The sequence below is a fragment of the Falco biarmicus genome, chromosome 5, assembly GCF_023638135.1.
Source record: "Falco biarmicus isolate bFalBia1 chromosome 5, bFalBia1.pri, whole genome shotgun sequence".
Lineage (NCBI taxonomy): Eukaryota > Metazoa > Chordata > Aves > Falconiformes > Falconidae > Falco > Falco biarmicus.
In genome coordinates this window covers 21,216,422-21,235,174 of record NC_079292.1, presented here as the reverse complement: position 1 = coordinate 21,235,174, position 18,753 = coordinate 21,216,422, and the positions used below count along the sequence as shown (strand labels likewise).

The following is an 18,753-nucleotide window of genomic DNA, read 5'->3' as shown; positions in this document are numbered from 1 at the left end:
GCACCCTGTGCCCTCGGGGGGCTGGGGGGTGCGTGGGTTCTGGTTGAGTCCTGCCCTCCTGTCCCTGCTGCCCCACTGCTGCAGTGTGGGGCCTCAGCCCCACGGATGGGAGCCCAGCACCACCCTGACCCTGTGGATGGGAGCCCAGCACCACCCTGACCCTATGGATGGGAGCCAGCCCCACGGATGGGGGGGCTCAGCCCCACACTAGCCCCATGAATGGGAGTTCAGCCCCACGGATGGAGGGTTCAGCACCACCCCAGCCCCATGGGTGAGGGGAGGGGCAGCATTCCACCCCCCTGCCCCACCACTGCTTGTGTGTCCTGGGCAGGACAAGGAGCGGGGTCCTGCAGTGGCATCGCTGTGGGATTGCAGTGCCGTGGGGCTGAGCCACCCGTCCCCACCGACACGTAGACTGGCTTGGCATTGTCTTCAGACTGTGGCGGTGGTTTATTGTCCCACTCAGCACCTACATTCTAGGCTGGCTGAGGGGGTGGCCCTGGAACCCTGGGGCAGCTCCAGCCCCATAGCGAGGACAGCCAGGGGCCTGGGGCAGGTGCTGGCGGCTCTTCAGCTGGGGCTGACCTGGCTGGAGGAGACGGACGAGACCTCCGTCCTCTGGGCCGAGCTGGAGATGTCAGACTCATCTGTCATGGGCTTCCCACAGACCGTCTCCATGATGCAGGCGCGGAACTGTGGTGACGGGAATGCAGCCAGCTCAGCCTGGGGAGTCCCACATGTCCCCTGTCCCCATCCCCAGGACTGTCTTCCCATCCCTGACCCCGTCTCCTGTCCCCACGGATATGGTACCCACAGCCCTGGAGATGGCCCTGAGCATGGCCAAGTGTCCTCAGGTGTCCATCCCAGTCCCTGGGTGTCCCTCATACCCCATTGTGCCCCATCCCTGGGGGGTCCCCAGTTCGTTGGCACCAGGTGTCCCTGGTCCCTGCTCCATCATCGTCCCTAGACCCTGGGCATCCCTGGATGACCCTCGTCCCCATGTGTCCCTGGTTCCCAAATGTCCTTGGGCACCCTGAGATGTCCCCAGTGTCTGGGTGTCCTTGGGCACCCCTGTGTGTCTGGGTGCTCCTAGGTGTCCTCAGTCCCTGTGTGTCCTCATCCCCAGGTGTCCCTCATCTCTGGATGTCCCCAGCCCACTAGCATCTTTGGTGCCCAGTCCCTGGTCCATGGCCATGCCTTGTCCCTGTGCATCCCTGAATGACCCTGGTCCCCATGGTCCCTGAACATCTTTGGTCCCCCGATGTCCTTGAGCACCCCTGGATGTCCCCAGCGCCCACATGTCCCTGGATGGCCCTAGTGCCCCCATGCCCTGAGGTGTCCCCGGGGCACCTGTTTGTTCATGAAGCAGTAGATGATGGGGTTGTAGACGCAGGCGCTCTTGGAGAAGAAGGCAGGGATGGTGACCAGGCGCAGGTCAAGGCCGTGGTTCCGGTTGTTCACCATGTACATGGCCAGGGCCGTGTAGGGCACGTAGCAGAGGCAGAAGGAGCCCACCATCACCACCACCATGCGGGACACCTCCCGCTCTGCCTTCTGCGTTGTGGCCGACTCCTGCTGCTGTGCAGCCACCTGTGCCCGAAGGAGGGGGTCAGGGGCCCTGGCCAGGCCTCCTGTCCCCCTGCCTGCCCCCCTGCCTGGCCTTCTGTACAAGCAGCCCTTCCTACTTCCACCCCTCCTTCCCTACGTCCCTCCAGCCAATCCTCCATCCTGATGACCCTCCACCCCTCTTTCCCTCCCTCCCACCCTCCCTTTGGCCATCTCTTCTTCCTCCCTCCATCCTTCCACCCCTCCATCCCTCCATCTTGCCATCCCTCCATCCCTCCATCCCTCCATCCCTCCAGCCAATCCTCCATCCCTCTCTCTCCTTCCCTTCATCGTGCCCACCCTCCACCCCATCTCTCCATCCTGCCATCCCCCCACCCATCCCTCCGTCTCTCCTGCTCTCCATCCCCCTTTCCCACCCTCCCTTCAGTCATCTCTCCTTCCTCCCTCCTTCCCTCCCTCCCTCAATCCCACCTGTCGTCCCCCCCCAGCCCATTGCCATCCTCCCACCCTAGTACGTAGTGTGCGCAGCCCCCATGCTCCCCGTGCCTTCAACCTCAGCAGACCATGGTGGTCACACCAACTCTCACAGCCCCACCAGACCATAGTGGTCACCCCAGCTCCTCCAGACCCACCAGACCATGGTGATCACCCCAGCTCCCACAGCCCCAGCAAACCATGGTGGTCATCCCCACACATAACCCCACCAGACCACGGTGATCACCCCAACTCCCCCAGCCCCACCAGACCATGGCGGTCACCCCAACTCCTGCAGCCCTACCAGGACTGGTCAGCCCTACCTCCAGCCCCACCAGACTGCAGTGGCATCACCCACCTACCTCCGGTGGCCCCCACAAAGCCCTCCAAGGAACACATGTGCTTGCCAAATACAAAATATCCCTGGGAGCTGGAGACAAAGACAGTGAAGACACTGAAGATGCAGGAGATGAAGCCGCTGAAGGAGATGTTCACCAAGATGTAGTTGAGAGGTTGCCTCAGCTTCTTGTACTTGACGGTGACCACCAGGACAATGGCGTTGAGAGGGGTGCCCACCAAAAAGACAAAGCCCATGAAGGCGGTCTGCAGGTAGAATGCCCACAGCGGGGCAATGTGATATTGGGGACCATCCCAAGGTCCCACTGAGGACGCATTCTTGAAGAGATAAAACTCCTGTCACCCGACATGGTGATGAGGCTGGCGGGGGGGTGTGGGGGACATGGTGGTCCCCTGCCCTCCCCCTTCTGATATACCCTGCCCAGCCCCAAGCCACTTAAGAGCTGAGGGAGGGATCAAGGCTTCATCCTTGGGCAAACTTGGGGATTAGGGGGGCTAATCTGGGCTGAGACCCTAATTAGCCTCCCTAAGCTGGGCCGAGCCGATTGCCAGGGCTCCTGGGGGATTGGGGGGGACATAAGGGCCCCTCCCCGGCCCACCTTGGGGTTGGGGGGTCCCCAGGGATGCAGAGGGGACCCCAAGCTTTGTCCTGTTGACACTGAGATGTCCCAGCCCAGTGTGGCCTGGGTTGGTGCAGGGGGGAGGTTTGGGGTCCCCCAGGGGGGCATCTCAGGGGAAGGGCAGTGCTTTGGGGGTGCAGTGCTGGGGGTGCACCGATGAGGGGTCTGCAGAGGCGTGCAGGGCTGGGGGTGCTACACTTTTGGAGTCCATTGTGGGGGTGTGCACTGCTGAGGGGTGCATGGTTGGGGAGTGCACTTCTGGGGGTGCATTGTTGGGGGGTGTGCACTTTTAGGGGGTGCATTGCAGAGGGGTGCATGGTTGGGGAGTGCACTTCTGGGGGTGCATTGTTGGGGGGTGCACTTTTGAGGGGGGCACGTTGCGGAGGGTGTGTGCACTTTTGGAGGGGGTTGCATGGGTGGAGGGTTCATTGGGGGGTGCATTGTGTGGGGTGCGTGCATGGTGGGGGTGTGCGCTGCTGGGGGTGCATTGTTGGGGGGATGCATGGCTGCGGGGTGCATGGTTGTGGGGTGCGCTGCCAAGGTGGCGGGGCTGTGCTCATTCGGTGGGCTGCCCAGCCAGTGCTGCCCCCCGTGCCCTCGCCCCATCGCAGCCCCCCGGCCACCGGCGCTGGCCGCCACCCACGCGTGAGTAGTGGGGGGGGGAAGAAGCGCGGCGGGTGGCTCGTTGGTCTAGGGGTATGATTCTCGCTTAGGGTGCGAGAGGTCCCGGGTTCAAATCCCGGACGAGCCCAAACGCTTTTGCTTGCCCCCCTGCACCGCTTTTTAGGCCCCTCCCCCCGCCATTGCGGGGCCTCCTGTGGGGGCAGGAAGGATGAGCACAAGCCGCTTAGGGGGGGATTAAGGGTGCTCGGGCCCCTCCCGGCTTGGGGGCACATATAAAGGCGGGCTGGGGTGAAGGGACAGCGGGCTGGGGGCACGCCCCTGGTACCCACGCAGAGTGGGGGGTGCGCGGGTGGGTGTCTGTTCTGCGTGGGTGCCTGGGGGGGGGTGTGCACCTCTGAGGGTATCTGCGTGCTTGTGGGGGGGTGCACAGATCGGGGGGTGCCCACCCGTGTGTGTGACCGGGGGCACCTTATGGGTCGTGGCGTGGGGTGGGGATGGGGACAGAGAGGGGACACAGGGAGGGGACGTGGCCCCAGTGGGGCCGTACTGTGTCAGCCCGGGCTGTACTGGGTTGTACTGGGCCATACGGGGCTGTACTGGGTCAGGTTAGATATGGTCATGCTGTACTGTATACCATACTGTACCAAACTATACTGTACCAGGCTGTACTGGGCCATACCGGGCTGTACTGTACTGTACTGGGTCATACAGGGCTGTACTGGGTCAGGTCCAATCTGGTCATACTGTACTGTATGGTACCAAACTGTCCCGCACCAGGCTGTTCCGGATTGTACTGGGCTGTACCAGGTCAGGTCCCACCATACCGTGCCAGTCTATACCATACGGTACCGTACTGGGCCATACGGTACTGGCTCAGACTGGGTTTATCATACCGTACAGCACCGCACCGCACCACGCCGTACCCGCTCCGCACGGTGCCGCATGGTGCAGGGTCAGGCCGTGCTGTGCGGTGCTGTACTGTACTGGGGGGGCAGGTCGTACTATACTGTACCGGGCTGGGCCATACTGTGCCATACTGGGCTGGGTCATACCGTACTGTATCATCCCGTGCCATCCCCTCCCGTCCCACACCATCCATACCATACTGTCCCATACCTACCCTACCATACCACACTGTACTGTCACGTACTGTACCATACCATACAGGAGCACACCACACCACACCATAATGGACTGTACCATACACGCCATACTGTACCCTACCACACCATACAATTCCCAGTGTGACAGTCACCTATAAGGTCATCACTCTCCCTGGTTCAGGAACCTCCCCAAGCCATCAGACAAGACCCATATACAGACCCCTCCCGCTGTGAAAGCTGACCCCCCCCTCCCCCACAGCAGGGGCTGGCTGGGTCCTGAGGAGCACAGGGACCCAGGAGGTCTGGCTGCCACCACCCCCACCGCCGGGCCCCAGCCCCTGCCGCACTGCCCCCTTACGTGCCCTCTGGAGCCATCAGTAGGCTGCAGAGCGAACACTCCCCCAACGCATCCTGAAGCGGGGGGTAGGGGGGAAGGACCCCAGGGCAGGAGCGCTGGGGGCACTGATTGTGGGGTGGTGGTATGGGACAGTGGCACTGGGGGGGCCGCTGCTCCCCCTGAGTCCCTCCCGCCCATGGAACCCCGGCGTCGGGGAGGGCGGGGCCCCCAGGGGGGGTGGGCGGGGCCCCCAGGGTGGGAGGGCGGGGTCACCCTGGCAAGGGGGAACGTGGTTGCCAGGGCAAACAGAGAAAGCCACCCCTGGAGACAGCTGTGGAGACAGCTGCCCCGTGAGGGTTCTAGGGCACAGGGTGCCCCACAGCAGAGCCGCAGAGCCGCAGAGCCATGGACCTCAAGGACTCCCCCAAAGAGGGTTCCCCGTGGAGAGTCGGCCAAGTCACGACAATCACACCATTATGGCTACATGCCGTGCTCACTTCATTAAACAAACAGGTCATATTTATAATTTAAACTGACCGCTCACCCGACTTTACACACAGGTGATTGGATAAAAGTCTCTGGGCCACGTGGGGTCCGTGTCGCTGACTGGTGGGCATGCTGCAGGCGCCTGACGGGCATGCTGCAGGCGCCTGACCAGAGTGTGCCGATGAGAGTGTGATGATTTCAAGGTTCCCAGGGCTTGCTCTGCACCTGGCTTCTTGTTTGTGCATAGCTTGTTTTCTTTCTCCCACTGCTTGTTCCCAGGACAGCTTCAACAAACAGGCCTGGGTTGTCCAACCCAGACAGTGGTAACATATGTCCTCGGTCCTTTAAAAATCCCTCTACCTATCCCCCTTTTTCTTTTTGGACAACCCATGTCTGTTTCACAATAGATGTTAAACCTTTCTGCACACAAGAAAATAAACAGCTAAAACCTGAGAACATTACAACAATGATTATAACAAAGCGTATTCCTTCCATCAATGTCTTTAACCAACCTGTTATCCCCAATCCTCTCAACCATTCATCGAAGGGATTATCATCAGCAAGAATATGCTTCATGTTTCCCTGCAGTCGTGACAACTTCTTGTGCATCGATACAGAATGATCGGAAGGGTTCATACAACACATCCCTTCAAAATCCTCACAACTGTGTCCATGTGCTAATAAGAAAAAATCTATTGCAGCTCTATTTTGTAACATAGCATGCCTAACACTACATACATCAAGCAATAATGAACTTAAAATCTGCGATGTAAGATTAAATTGTTTCTCTCCCCAGCACGCTAACCTCCGTATATTCTTAGCATCTAATGCAGCCATTGCCCCCGGCATAAGTATGGAGGCTAGGACATTTGCTGTTACAGACTGTAGATCGACTCGGTCATTACATGTTTCATCAAAGGTGTGCAGTGCCCTCCGTGATCTATGAGATTGTTGAGTCATTTTTAATGTCTTTCATATGTGGAGCAAAGTCAAACACCCTAAATAACATGGTCCACCGACAGGATACAAAGGAATCCCTGGCCACGCTCTGTCCCTACATATCAGAAAGACTCGCGGTGGCAACTGATAACTCCCCGATACATCTATATGGAAACCCCCCGTTTTCAATTCACCCCAAACAGATGAACTGGTTAGATTTTGAAACCCTGTATAAAACCCCTGTTCACCTTGATGTGTAAGCCATAACTGCCACAGGTCACCAAACCAAATTACTCCAGTGTCATTCACGGGTTGAAGTGGTGATGACATATGGGTACAGTCTGCCATACCGGTTGCAGTTACACTAACATATTCAACAGGTACAACACTAGCCAATAGGTCTAACTCCTGTGAAGGTAAATGATGGGGCTGATTTAAATTCTCAATAACCGTCTTCTGCCATGCTGCATTACGCATAGAAGGCCAAACATATTGCCCATTTGGACTCATACATGTACCATTCTGACTGGAAGTCAGATCCACTGTTTTAACATTCCAAAAACCATCAAAATTTGTTTCATTCTCTTGCAGGGGAATACCAATTAAACAAGTTCTAAAGGGGTTGTCTGCTTGTTGCAGACTTAAACAAAAGTCTGTTACTCCCATGATATTTGCGCATGTCACCCATATGTTTGTCCTAGGCAAGATGTCAAAAATACTTTGGCCAATGGGTAAAAAATTCTTCAAGACCGTAAACCAAGTCCACCACTTAAACATGTTTAGTCCTACAATTTCCACCTTTTTTTTTTTTTTTTCACATTCCACCCCACAAATCTGTGCTTTCACAGATTCTGATGATGTATGCTGTCTCCAATCAGCACGGTATTACATTAGTCGTATGCTTTCCCTTGCTTCATGCCCGGTTACTAATCAAACACATACACTCTTTACACCATTTACATTTAAGCTTTGGCTTACAGAACCGTTTTACCCCACAGAGCATACATTGGCACAATACCCGTGGGTTACATCCCTTACAACATAGACAGTTTATTCCATCTGCTCGCTCTGAGTCTTCTCTTCCGTCTTCTGATCTTGACATACAGGTCGCACAAACTTGCTAGGGACCCATATAGGTCCTTTATCTGTGGAGATACAAAAATAACCTCTACCGATAAATAACACCGGATTAGGTCCTTCCCATATGCCTGAAGCCATATTTTTATACAGAACATTCAAACCAGGAACTGTAGTTGTTTGGTTCCCTCGCGCTGTTTGGTGATGTATAACAACAGGTGGTCCCTCTCTACCCTCCGTAAGGGAGAGACAGTTTAAGGTAAACACCTTAGTCAACCGTGTAGTTACATCTATGTCCTGTGATACTTTCTGTCTCTGAAGATAATCCTTCAGGGTACGGTTTGCCCTTTCAACAACTGCTTGCCCCGTTGGGGAGTGAGGAATCCCTTTAATGTGTTTAATTCCCCAAGTTGTCAATAAGCCTAGTGACTCGTTGACTACTATACGCTGGACCATTGTCTGTCTTTATTTCTACAGGTGCTCCCATGACAGCCAAACAAGACATTAAGTGTCTCTCCACATATAATGCCTTTTCACCGGTTTGTGCAGTGGCCCATATAAAATGAGAACAGGTGTCAATTGTGACATGCACATACTTAAGCTACCCAAAGTCAGGTACATGTGTTACATCCATTTGCCAAACCTGAAGTGCCTTCAGACCTTTTGGGTTAGTGCCCACCCCTGAACCAGGTCCATGATGACTACATTGAGGACAGGAGCGGACAATACCCTTTGCATCTGCTATGGGTATTTGATACTGTCGATGTAAAGACTTTGCATTCTGATGAAACATCTCGTGGCTGTTACGAGCTTCTTCAAACTTATTTGTTGGAGGAGTTATTGCCAGACAGCTGACTGCTTCATCAGCTCTAACATTACCTTCGCCCAACCCAATGGTCCACTGATGACTTCTAATATGCATAATACAAAATTCATGTTTTCTCTGTCGAAGAGTACTATGCAGTTGTATAAACATTTCACCAAGATGTTGGTTCTTTGTCTCTCTCAACAAGGCATCTTCAATGCGCTGTACTACACCAACTACGTACAATGAGTCTGATACTATGTTTACAGGTGTATTGTTCCAGCTTCCCACTGCCCAATACACTGCTTTCAGTTCTAAGGTTTGAAGGTTGTCCCGTGGTTCACCGGTGATCACTTGTTTCTGCCACTAATTATCGGATTGCCAAACACACGCAGCCTTCTTCATCTTTCGTCCTGCATCTGTAAACACTGTTGGCCCGTCAACTGGTCTTTTTGAGCATAACGGTCTCACAATCCACTGATAATGTTCTAACGTCTTCCAGAGAGGTCCTTTTGGCCGGTTGTTGTGTACAACATCTGTATAGCCCATCAAGGCTTCCTGTATGGCTGTTGAATGTCTCAGAAGCCACTCATAATCATCACCACGGACTGGAATACTGATAACTGCCAGTTCAGTCCCATCAATTTCAACCATCCTGTCTCTTCCTTTTCTCACCAAGGCTGCTACTGCTTCAGGGCGACTTAAAATACGATGTCTGGGTTGCAATGGCAAAAACAACCACTCTAAAACGATCGCCGTATTTTCCCCCTTTTTCTTTTGCCATTGCAAAATAAGGGCAAAAGGTGAAGTGGCAACATTACAAACCAAAAAAGATAACGGATGATTCGCCATTTGGCGACCACACCAGCCAGTCTGAATCTTGCGGGACACAACTTCTAGGGCAGCCCGCTGCTCTGGTGAACAAGTTCGAGGACTGTTGGCTTCGGTGCCATGCAACAAGGATCGGAACGGTTGCAAATCATCGTTAGTGAGTCTCTTTGTACGTCATCAGGGTGTAAGGGAATCGTGAAAAAAACAGTCTTTCAAGTCTATCACAACAATTTGCCAAATCTGAGGGATCATCATAAAAGGTGGAAGAGCAGGTTGCAACACTCCCATCGCTAAAATCTGATCATTAACCTTCCAAAAATCATGTCCCATTTATGTGCATCAAGATTATTAATCAGTACTGGACAAGCTAATGAGCTTGTCACCTGCCAATCACCCTCCAAAACAGCATCATGAATAACACCAGACCAACGCTGTAGAATTGGATCCTTTCTCCAGTTCAGCATCGGTGGGGTAGTTGGGCTAACTGGAGGAATTACAGGTATTGAAGTAGTAGGCAGGTTCATTTTGACTCGCTTTACCAGGTTTCTTAATTTATCTATTACCTCCTGTAAGGATTTCTCTGTATTGTTATCACAAGGCTTCTCCCCGCCTTCCTCCTCAGACCCGTCCGATGACGTTCCAGGCCGAGGGGGTACATCACCGCACGGCGCTGCTGCCCGCCCTGACGTGATTGGTGCAGCAGGACTCGCTGCCCTGCCCTCCGGGGGGGCCCGGCCACCTCTTCGGGGTTCGGCTCAGTTACCGCAGGCTCCCGAGGAGGAGCTTTCGGTTTGTCCGCTGTCTTATCTAAAAGCTCCAGCACTGTTGAACACGCAGGGGCGGACATACCCTTCACAGGACGAGTATGCCCAACTCTGAAAAATGTAGCCAAGAGAGAAGGCTTAGGTGAATCACCCTTCTGCTCTGTTGGCTTTTCTACCACCTCTCCCCCCAACGCTTCTATGGCTGCCGCCGCTACTTTTTTTTTCCGCCTTGATAGTTTCCAGAGTGTTAACTATCGACCGCCACGTAGCTCCTAACGCTTTAGCTTCTTTTCCTTCTTTGCCTCCCTCGATCGTAGCATCCCAGAGGCAATTTCCCACTTCTCTCCATTCCGCAATACTAAACAATAACACGGGCTCGGGGATCTTACTCTTTTTTCGTGCCCAGCGAACTAAGGTCTCCACTTCTGTCTCTTTAACGCCCTCCCCTCTCTTAAGGAGGATGGTAGTTAAGAGTTTAATTGCTGCGTCTAATTCCATCGCGGTCTTCTCAGAGCTCCCCCCTCTCACAGAAACGATATCAGCAGAGAAGCCCCGCCGCATTCGTTGCGGTCTTTGGTAGTGCCCCCCCCCCTCTCACAGAGAGGGAATCAGCGGGTAGCCCCGCTGCTATGTACTGTCGCGGTCTTCCTTAGTGCCCCCCCCTCACAGAGAGAAATTTAGCGGAGAGCCCCGCCGCGATTTACTCTACGCGGTCTTACCACCGGCGGGGGTGCGATCTGCAGCTCCACACCGAACTCTGGACTCCACTTTTCGCCTTCCAGGTTCCGCCTGCCTCTGACCTCCAGCTCCCTAATCGGACAGCTTCCCTTCGGGTCCAATACACGGAGACTGCCACATTTAAGTGAACAGCATTTAAGCTAAACCGCATTTAAGCGAATAAATGGGTCCCTGTTTGGGCACCAGACGAAGAGAGTCCCCCATGGAGAGTCGGCCAAGTCACGACAATCACACCAATATGGCTACATGCCGTGCTCACTTCATTAAACAAACAGGTCATATTTATAATTTAAACTGACCGCTCACTCGACTTTACACACAGGTGATTGGATAAAAGTCTCTGGGCCACGTGGGGTCCGTGTCGCTGACTGGTGGGCATGCTGCAGGCGCCTGACCAGAGTGTGCCGATGAGAGTGTGATGATTTCGCAGTCCTCGGTCCTTTAAAAATCCCTCTACACTCCCCCTCTGTGGGCAGTGAGTGGGGCACCCAGGAACACCGATCCCAGGGATGGGCACCCTGGGATGGCCTCCCCAAGGGTGATGTGCACCCCCGGGGTTGGGCAGCCATAAGGATGGGCACCCCCATGGTGATGGGCACCCCCAGGGCTGGACACCCCCGGGGTGACGGGTACTCCCAGGGTTGGGCATCTACATGGATGAGTCCCCCCAATCCGTGCCAAGTGCCCCCCGAGCGGTGGTGCCCACCCCGTGCCCTTTTGTAGAACAGCTGCAGGCGCTGCAGGTAGAGCTGGCTGAGCTGCAGGCAGTGCAGGCCGCAGAGCTGGGAAAGCTGGAGCAAGCGCTGGAGCTGGCGCGGGCAGAGCGGGCAGCAGAGGTGGCAGTGGTGAGGCAGCAGGCAGCAGAGGCTGCCCAGCTCCAGGAGGAGGTGGCCAGGCTGAAGGCAGATCTGCAGCACACGCTGCAGCTCTGCGCCCAGTACCAGCTGGAAGCCACCACGCTGCAGATCAACACTCGCCGGAGGGACCAGCAGCACCAGGACATCACTGCCCAGGTGGCACAGCTCCAAGGTACTGCAGCATGGCAGGGAGGAGGCTATGGCACGGTGGGATGGTGGGCATGGCACTGAATAATGGGCCATATATGATTTATTTAAAGAACAGTGTGCTCATGTTTATCTGAGGAGACCCTTATTGTTGACTTGAGGATGTACTAAATCCTTAAATGGGTGACATAGGGAGTGTACTAATTGTCCAGGCACAAGATATGTTAATGTTGTTAACTTGAAGATATACTAAATCCTTGAATGGAAGTGTGCTAGTTGTCCAGGCACGACATATGTTAATGTGTTCCCGCGAAGTTAATGAATAGACATGAGTGACTTGTATAAAGAGGGGTCTGAAAGGTTCCCTTGGCGTGCATGACTTTGGTGGAGCGATCCCCCATGCACCCAGCACTGCCGAATAAAGATGACCTCCGCTCGCCTGAATATTGGTGTCTGACTCTTCAACTCAGCACAGTGGGATGGCAACTGCAGTAGGCTGGTGAGCATGGTACAGTGGGTTGGTGGCCATGGCATGATAGATTGGTGGCCATAATGCAGTGGGACGGTGGGCATGGCATGGTGGTCATGGCATGGTGGGATAGTGACCACAGTGTGGCAGGGTGGTGGCGGGACACTGCAGCACAGGGTGCTGTGAGGCTGAGGTAGGGGTGCCATGCAGAGGAGCTACACAAGCTGCAGGTGGAGAAGGAGGCACTGGGCAAGGAGCATCAGGCACTGCAGGAGTGACACCGCTGCCTCTGCTGACAGCTCCGCAGGTGCCACTGGTACCACCTCACAGGCCCCCCAGGACCTTCATGTCCCCGCCCTTATGCTCTCCTGGACATGGCCCCATACATGGCCCCACTGCCCCCCAGCCATGTCCCCTCTTCCCCACGGCCATGTCCTGTTGCAGCGCAAGCAAGCTATCAGACTGCAATAAGGCTTTACAGTCGGTCAGAGTCTGTTTCACCTTCCTCCAGAGGCCAGACCACACTACTCCTCCTCCATCCAGCCACCCCTCTCCCACACTCCTCAGGGCTATTTAACTAGCTAGCGGAACAAGCCACAGCTGCACATCATCCACGTCAATCAACCCACTGCCGTTGAAGAAAGGCCACAGCTGCACATCATCCACGTCAATCAACCCACTACCTTCATTCCTCTACAATTCCCCCGTTTTGTTTTTAACCAAAAAGGCCGTGTTGATGATCCGCTGCAGGGCCCTTGTACAGTCACATTAGAATGCCCAAGGAACCGCGCGCTCAATTTATTACTGTGGTGACATCCAATCTGGCGATCCCAGTGACATCCAATCCGGTGATCCCTGTTATTCAGGCTGCGAGTTCACTGCATAAACTGGGCTTGTTGTGGAGGTTCCTGGAGGTTCCTCCCTGCGTTCCTGCCCCCATTTCCTGCCCTCTGTTGCCACCTTGATCTACGTTGTTTGGCAAAATGCCCTGGTCTGTTACATCCATGGCACACCAGACCTGAGCCATCAGCCCTTCCCAGTCTCCATCTCTTTGGGCAGTCCTTCTTTAGGTGGCCTTCTTGCCCACATGTGTAACAGCAACAGACCGATGCGAGGTCCCTGTGAGTGGTCTCTGCAAGGGTTCCCAGTGAGGTGTCCCTGTGAGGGGATCCTGCGAAGGGCTCTTATGAGGGGATCCTGTGAGGGGATCTTGTGAGGTATCCCTGTGAGGAGATCCATCAGAGGGCCCCTGTGAGGGGATTCTGTGAGGTTTCTCTGTGAGGGGGTCCTGTGAGGTGTCCCTGCGAGGGGATCCTACAAAGGGCCCCTATGAGGGGATTGTGTGAGGTTTCCCTGTGAGGTGTCCGTGTGAGGGCATCCTGTGAGGGGTCCCTGTGAGGGGATCCTGCGAAGGGCCCCTCTGAGGGTGTTACTGAAATCTCGGAATGAAGAACTTATCAACACCAATGTGATGCAGATAAGCAGACACTTCTTTATTGATGGCCGGGTGCGTGAGTGAGTCCTCTCACGATCAACGCACACCATGGTTCAAAATCATACATCTAGGACTTACTCATACATATGCATTAAGTATTCATGCATAATCATGATATTTCCCAAAAATCATTAACATACTCTCCTCCCATATCCGATTCTGCGCAGTAAAGGTTAGAAAAGTCTAGAAATGGGTCTGGGGTACGATTTGGGTAGGTGGTATATGAGTCGGTGGTCGCAGTCTCCCCCTGCCAGAATTACCTTTTACTAAAGTTCACGGTTTCTTGGCAGGTAACTACAAGTTGTTCCAGTCGACTCTCCCCAGTTCCCATTAGTTCTATATTCTGACATTTCAATACACTTCCTACATACGGAAGACTAGTCAAATACAAAGAAACCTGTAAAATCCCAAACTTGTTACCTAAGTTTTAAACAATAATTCTAGTCCGTTCTTCTGGCCTTGGTACAGGGCTGTACAAAGGATTTCATATAAGCTTTTGCTGTGCAACTACAAGTTTCATTAAAATATATTTCTTATTCCAAATTATTTTATAAAATCAAATAAAGTCAATTAATTCTAACTTATTAGCAGATCTGTAACATTTCCCTTTTGAAAGTGTTGAAAATTATTATTTCAATACTTTCATATTATTTACATAACGTTTGTTTCAGCATATTTTGGTGATGGACTATACCTTGGTGGACTAGTTGGTACTTCTCTCATGATCATGTGATTGACCGCAATTCTATTGGTAAACTGTTTCTTCAAACAAGCATGTATTAGCATGATCATCAGAAAGACAATCAGTAACAGAAACAGTTTTGATTATGGATTGTATCCAAGAGCTCAAATTCCATCCCAATTTGCTAAAAATTTTCCCCAGCCAGTCTTCTGACATATCTTCTCGAATTGATTCTGTTTCTTTTTCAATTTTACCTAATAGGTCCAGATCATGTTCCACATCTTGAGTGACATTTAGAATTTGAATGCAACAGTGGTCTAGTCTATCCTTGAGATATCCACATACTCCATGTTCTTTAAGTAAAAGCATATCTAATGCCATTCTATTTTATAAAGTCATTCTGGAGGTCGCCTGCAATTGTATGTTCAATTGTGTGGTGCGAGAGGGAAGGGCTTCTGGCCATCCTGTAAAAGTATCAACCCCTACCAGGATGTACCGGTACCCATTTTGTCTAGGTAACTCTGAAAAATCTACTTGCCAATAATCTCCAAGCTCTGTACCAGATTTCAATCTACCCATTTGAACCTTTTTCTTAATCACTGGATTGTTTTTTAAACATACTTCACATTTTGCAGTTACCATTTTAGCGATTCCCAACATTTTAACTGATACTATTTGTTTCCGTAAAGAAGTTACTAAGGCTTCTGCCCCGCAGTGACATTCCTGATTTCTTGTTTGAATTATCTCTCTCTTCAGAAGAGGTGGAATTACTACCTGTCCGTTATGAGTTATCCATCACCCAGCTAGTTTTTTCTTAGCATTTAATAACTGACCTAATTTGTCATCTTCTTCTGAATATCTTGGTTTCTCCCTGGGAAGGGTTACTGTTTTAGAAGGAATGATTGCCATCTGTAATGCTTGTTTCTTTGCTACCTTTCTTGCTGTTTTATCAGCCAAATTGTTTCCAACAATTATTTTTGTGTTCCCAATTTGATGTGCCTTACAGCGCATGATTGCTACTTGATCTGGTTTCTGAACTGCTTGCAATAATTGTAAAATTTCCTTTTGATGCTTAATGTTTGATCCTTGAGAGGACAATAGCCCTCTTTCTTTCCACAAAGCCCCATGGACATGCACTACCCCAAAGGCATATTTTGAATCTGTCCAGATATTTACTTTCTTGTCTTTACTTAATTCTAGGGCTCGAATCAAAGCAATAAGTTCCGCTTTCTGGGCTGATGTGGTACTTGCCAATGCTCCTGCTTCTATAACAGTGGTATTTCTTGTTACCGCATATCCAGCGTATCAGACTCCTTGCTCCATAAAGCTGTTTCCATCAGTATACAATTCCCAGTCTGATTGTTCCAATGGTACATCCTTCAGACCTTCATGACTGGAATATACATACTCAATGGTAGCCAAGCAGTCATGTTCCAGTTGTCCTTCTTCCTGTATGGAACTTAAAAACACTGCAGGATTTACCAGGTTAGTTGTCTTTAGAATCACATCATCTTGTTCAGTCAATACCACGTAGTACTTCATCATTCGGCTGGGAGACAGCCAATGCCCCCCCTTTTGTTCTAAAACAGTTATCACCATGTGTGGAACATAGACTGTTATTGTTCTTCCCAAAGTCAATTTCCGAGCTTCTTGTATGAGCATCACTGTTGCTGCCACTGCTCGAAGGCAGTTTGGCCACCCTCTACTCACTGTGTCCAGTTGTTTGGAGAAGTATCCGGCTGGTCGTTTCCAGCTTCCTATCTTCTGAGTTAACACCCCCAGTGCAAGATGTTGCCTTTCATGAACAAACAACTGAAAATCTTTCGTTAAATCCGGAAGTCCCAAAGCAGGTGCAGACATTAAAGCATGTTTTAACTCTACAAAAGCCTTTTGCTATTGTGGGCCCCATACCAAGGGAGAAGTCTTTTGGGCCTCATATAGCGGTTTAGCTATTAGCCCATAGTTCATAATTCAAAGGCGACACCACCATGTCATTCCCAAAAATGCTCTGAGTTCACAAGTATTTCTCGGCTCAGGTATACTGCAGATGGTTTCTTTGTGATCTTTTCCTAATTGTCGCTGCCCTTTTGAAATTTCAAAGCCCAGATATATCACAGTCTGGCAGGCTATTTGGGCTTTCCTCCTGGTTACCTTGTACCCATTTAGTCCAAGAAAATTAAAGAGGTCAATAGTTACCTGTATACAAGTAAACCTTTCTTCTGTAGCAATCAGTATGTCATCCACATATTGTAAAAGTAAATGTCCAGGCCTTGGTTTGTCCTGTTTCCAGATCTCAAGTTCCTTTGCTAACTGATTTCCAAAAATAGTTGGACTGTTTTTAAATCCTTGGGGTAATCTGGTCCATGTCAGCTGCATCTTTTGCCCGGTTTGTGGATTTTCCCATTCAAAAGCAAACAGTTTTCTGCTTTCCTTTTCCAAAGGTATACAAAAGAATGCATCTTTCAAATCAAGCACTCTAAACCACCGATAAGTCTCATTTAATGCTGTTAACAATGTATAAGGATTTGCTACTACAGGATAAATATCCTTAACTATTTGATTTACTGCTCTCAGGTCTTGCACTAACCTATATTCACTCGAGGGTTTTCTGACTGGTAGAATAGGAATATTATACTCAGATTCACATTCTTCCAAAATTTTGTACTCCAGAAATTTATTAATCAATTTCTTTAGTTCCTGTCTAACTTCTGGTTTGATTGGATATTGCTTATTTTTTACTGTCCCTGCTCCTTCCTTTAAGTTTATTTTGACAGGCTCTGCTAGTTTTGATTTACCAGGAATATCTGTTTCCCATATTGTAGGATCACTGCCAAATCCACCTCTGGTGGGATTTCCTGCTCCTTTACCTTTTCTTGTATCATCAAGATTTCTCCCGTTTTTGACTCAGGTATTTTCAAGAAAAATTCTCCTTCCTCAAAAACAATTTGTGCATTTAATTTGGATAACAAATCCCTTCCTAACAAGGGTATCGGACATTCTGGTACATAAAAGAATTCATGTGTAATTATTTTATTTCCAAATTTCAAATCCAGGGGTTGCAGAAATGGCCTGTTTTTTTCTTTCCCTGTTGTTCCTATTATATTGGCTGGTTTTCCTCCAATTTTTCCTTTACAGGTATTTAATACCAAAAATGTCGCTCCTGTATCCACTAAAAATTTAACTTCTTTTTCTCCCAGCTTAATTATAACCAGAGGCTCAGCTGGGTTCCCCTCCGGTCCCCTTCAATCATTTAAAACCAATACTTTGGCTATCTCCTGCTGAACATTTCTATTTTTGGGACAATCCCTTTTCCAGTGTCCTTCCTCCCTACACAAGGCACACTGATTTATTCCTAAGGGGGTATTAAAATTCCGATTACCACAGTTCATACATCCTCCCCTTCCACTGAGCCCTCATCCTCTTCCTCTGCCTCTTCCTCTGCCTGCCATCTCTGTCATTATTGCCAGTAATCTACTTTCCGGTTTTTATTTCCTTTTTTTCTCTGTCATTATATACTTTCCATGCTGCCTCCAGCATTTTATTCAAACTTCTTGAATCCTCTCCCTCAAGTTTCTGGAGTTCCTTTCTTATATCTGGTGCCGACTGGCTCATAAAAATCAAAGCAAATTGTATCTGAGCTGCCTCTGTCTCCATTCTCAGATCAGTATATTTTCTGGCAGCTTCCTTCAGTCTCTCCAGAAATGTTGAGGGAGATTCATTCTTATCTTGTCTCACTTCATATAATTTAGACCAATCCAAAGATTTAGGCATGGCATGTTTAACTCCATATAAAATCCACTTCTGATACCATCTGAGTCTTTCCCTATGTGCCACATTATTTGGATCCCACTGCGGATCCCCAGATGGAAAATTCTGCTCTATTGTTCCACCTGTTATTCCGCTCATCACATCCAACTCTGCCTGTGCTTTGCCAGCTTTTAATACCATTTGCTTCTCTGTATCATCTAACAAATTATCCAGGATCACCTGTAAATTACTCCAGTCTGGATTCTGCATTTGGATTATAGTATCTACCACCCTACCCACTTTTTCAGGATCTTCTCTATAAGTTCCTGCTGCCTGTTTCCAAGCCATCAAATCCATAACTGAAAAAGGTACTTTCACATATACCGGTCCATCACTACCAACTCACTGTCGCAGGGGAGCTATTGTTTGTGTCTGCTGCCAAGTTCTCTGTGAAACAGGAGTATGAATTACAATCTCAGATAATCTCTCCTCCACATCTTCTACTCCACTGCTATCTGGTTCATCCGCCTGTTCTCCTGCCCTAGATTCTCGATCCTGATTCCTTTCTCTCGTAGGAGGGGATATATCTAATTCCGGTCCATCATCGATTTCAGAAACAATTCTCTTTTTTAAAC

General features: G+C 50.6%; 1 non-coding gene and 1 pseudogene across 1 annotated transcript; one reads left to right on the top strand and one right to left on the bottom strand.

Annotated features, from left to right (window-relative positions):
- Positions 1-139: 139 nt before the first annotated feature.
- On the bottom strand, positions 140-2,781 carry LOC130149748 (ultraviolet-sensitive opsin-like; annotated as a pseudogene).
- A 915-nt stretch (positions 2,782-3,696) lies between these two features.
- On the top strand, positions 3,697-3,768 carry TRNAP-AGG (transfer RNA proline (anticodon AGG)). The gene has a single exon. It is a non-coding gene; the product is annotated as a tRNA-Pro (tRNA).
- Positions 3,769-18,753: the final 14,985 nt, after the last annotated feature.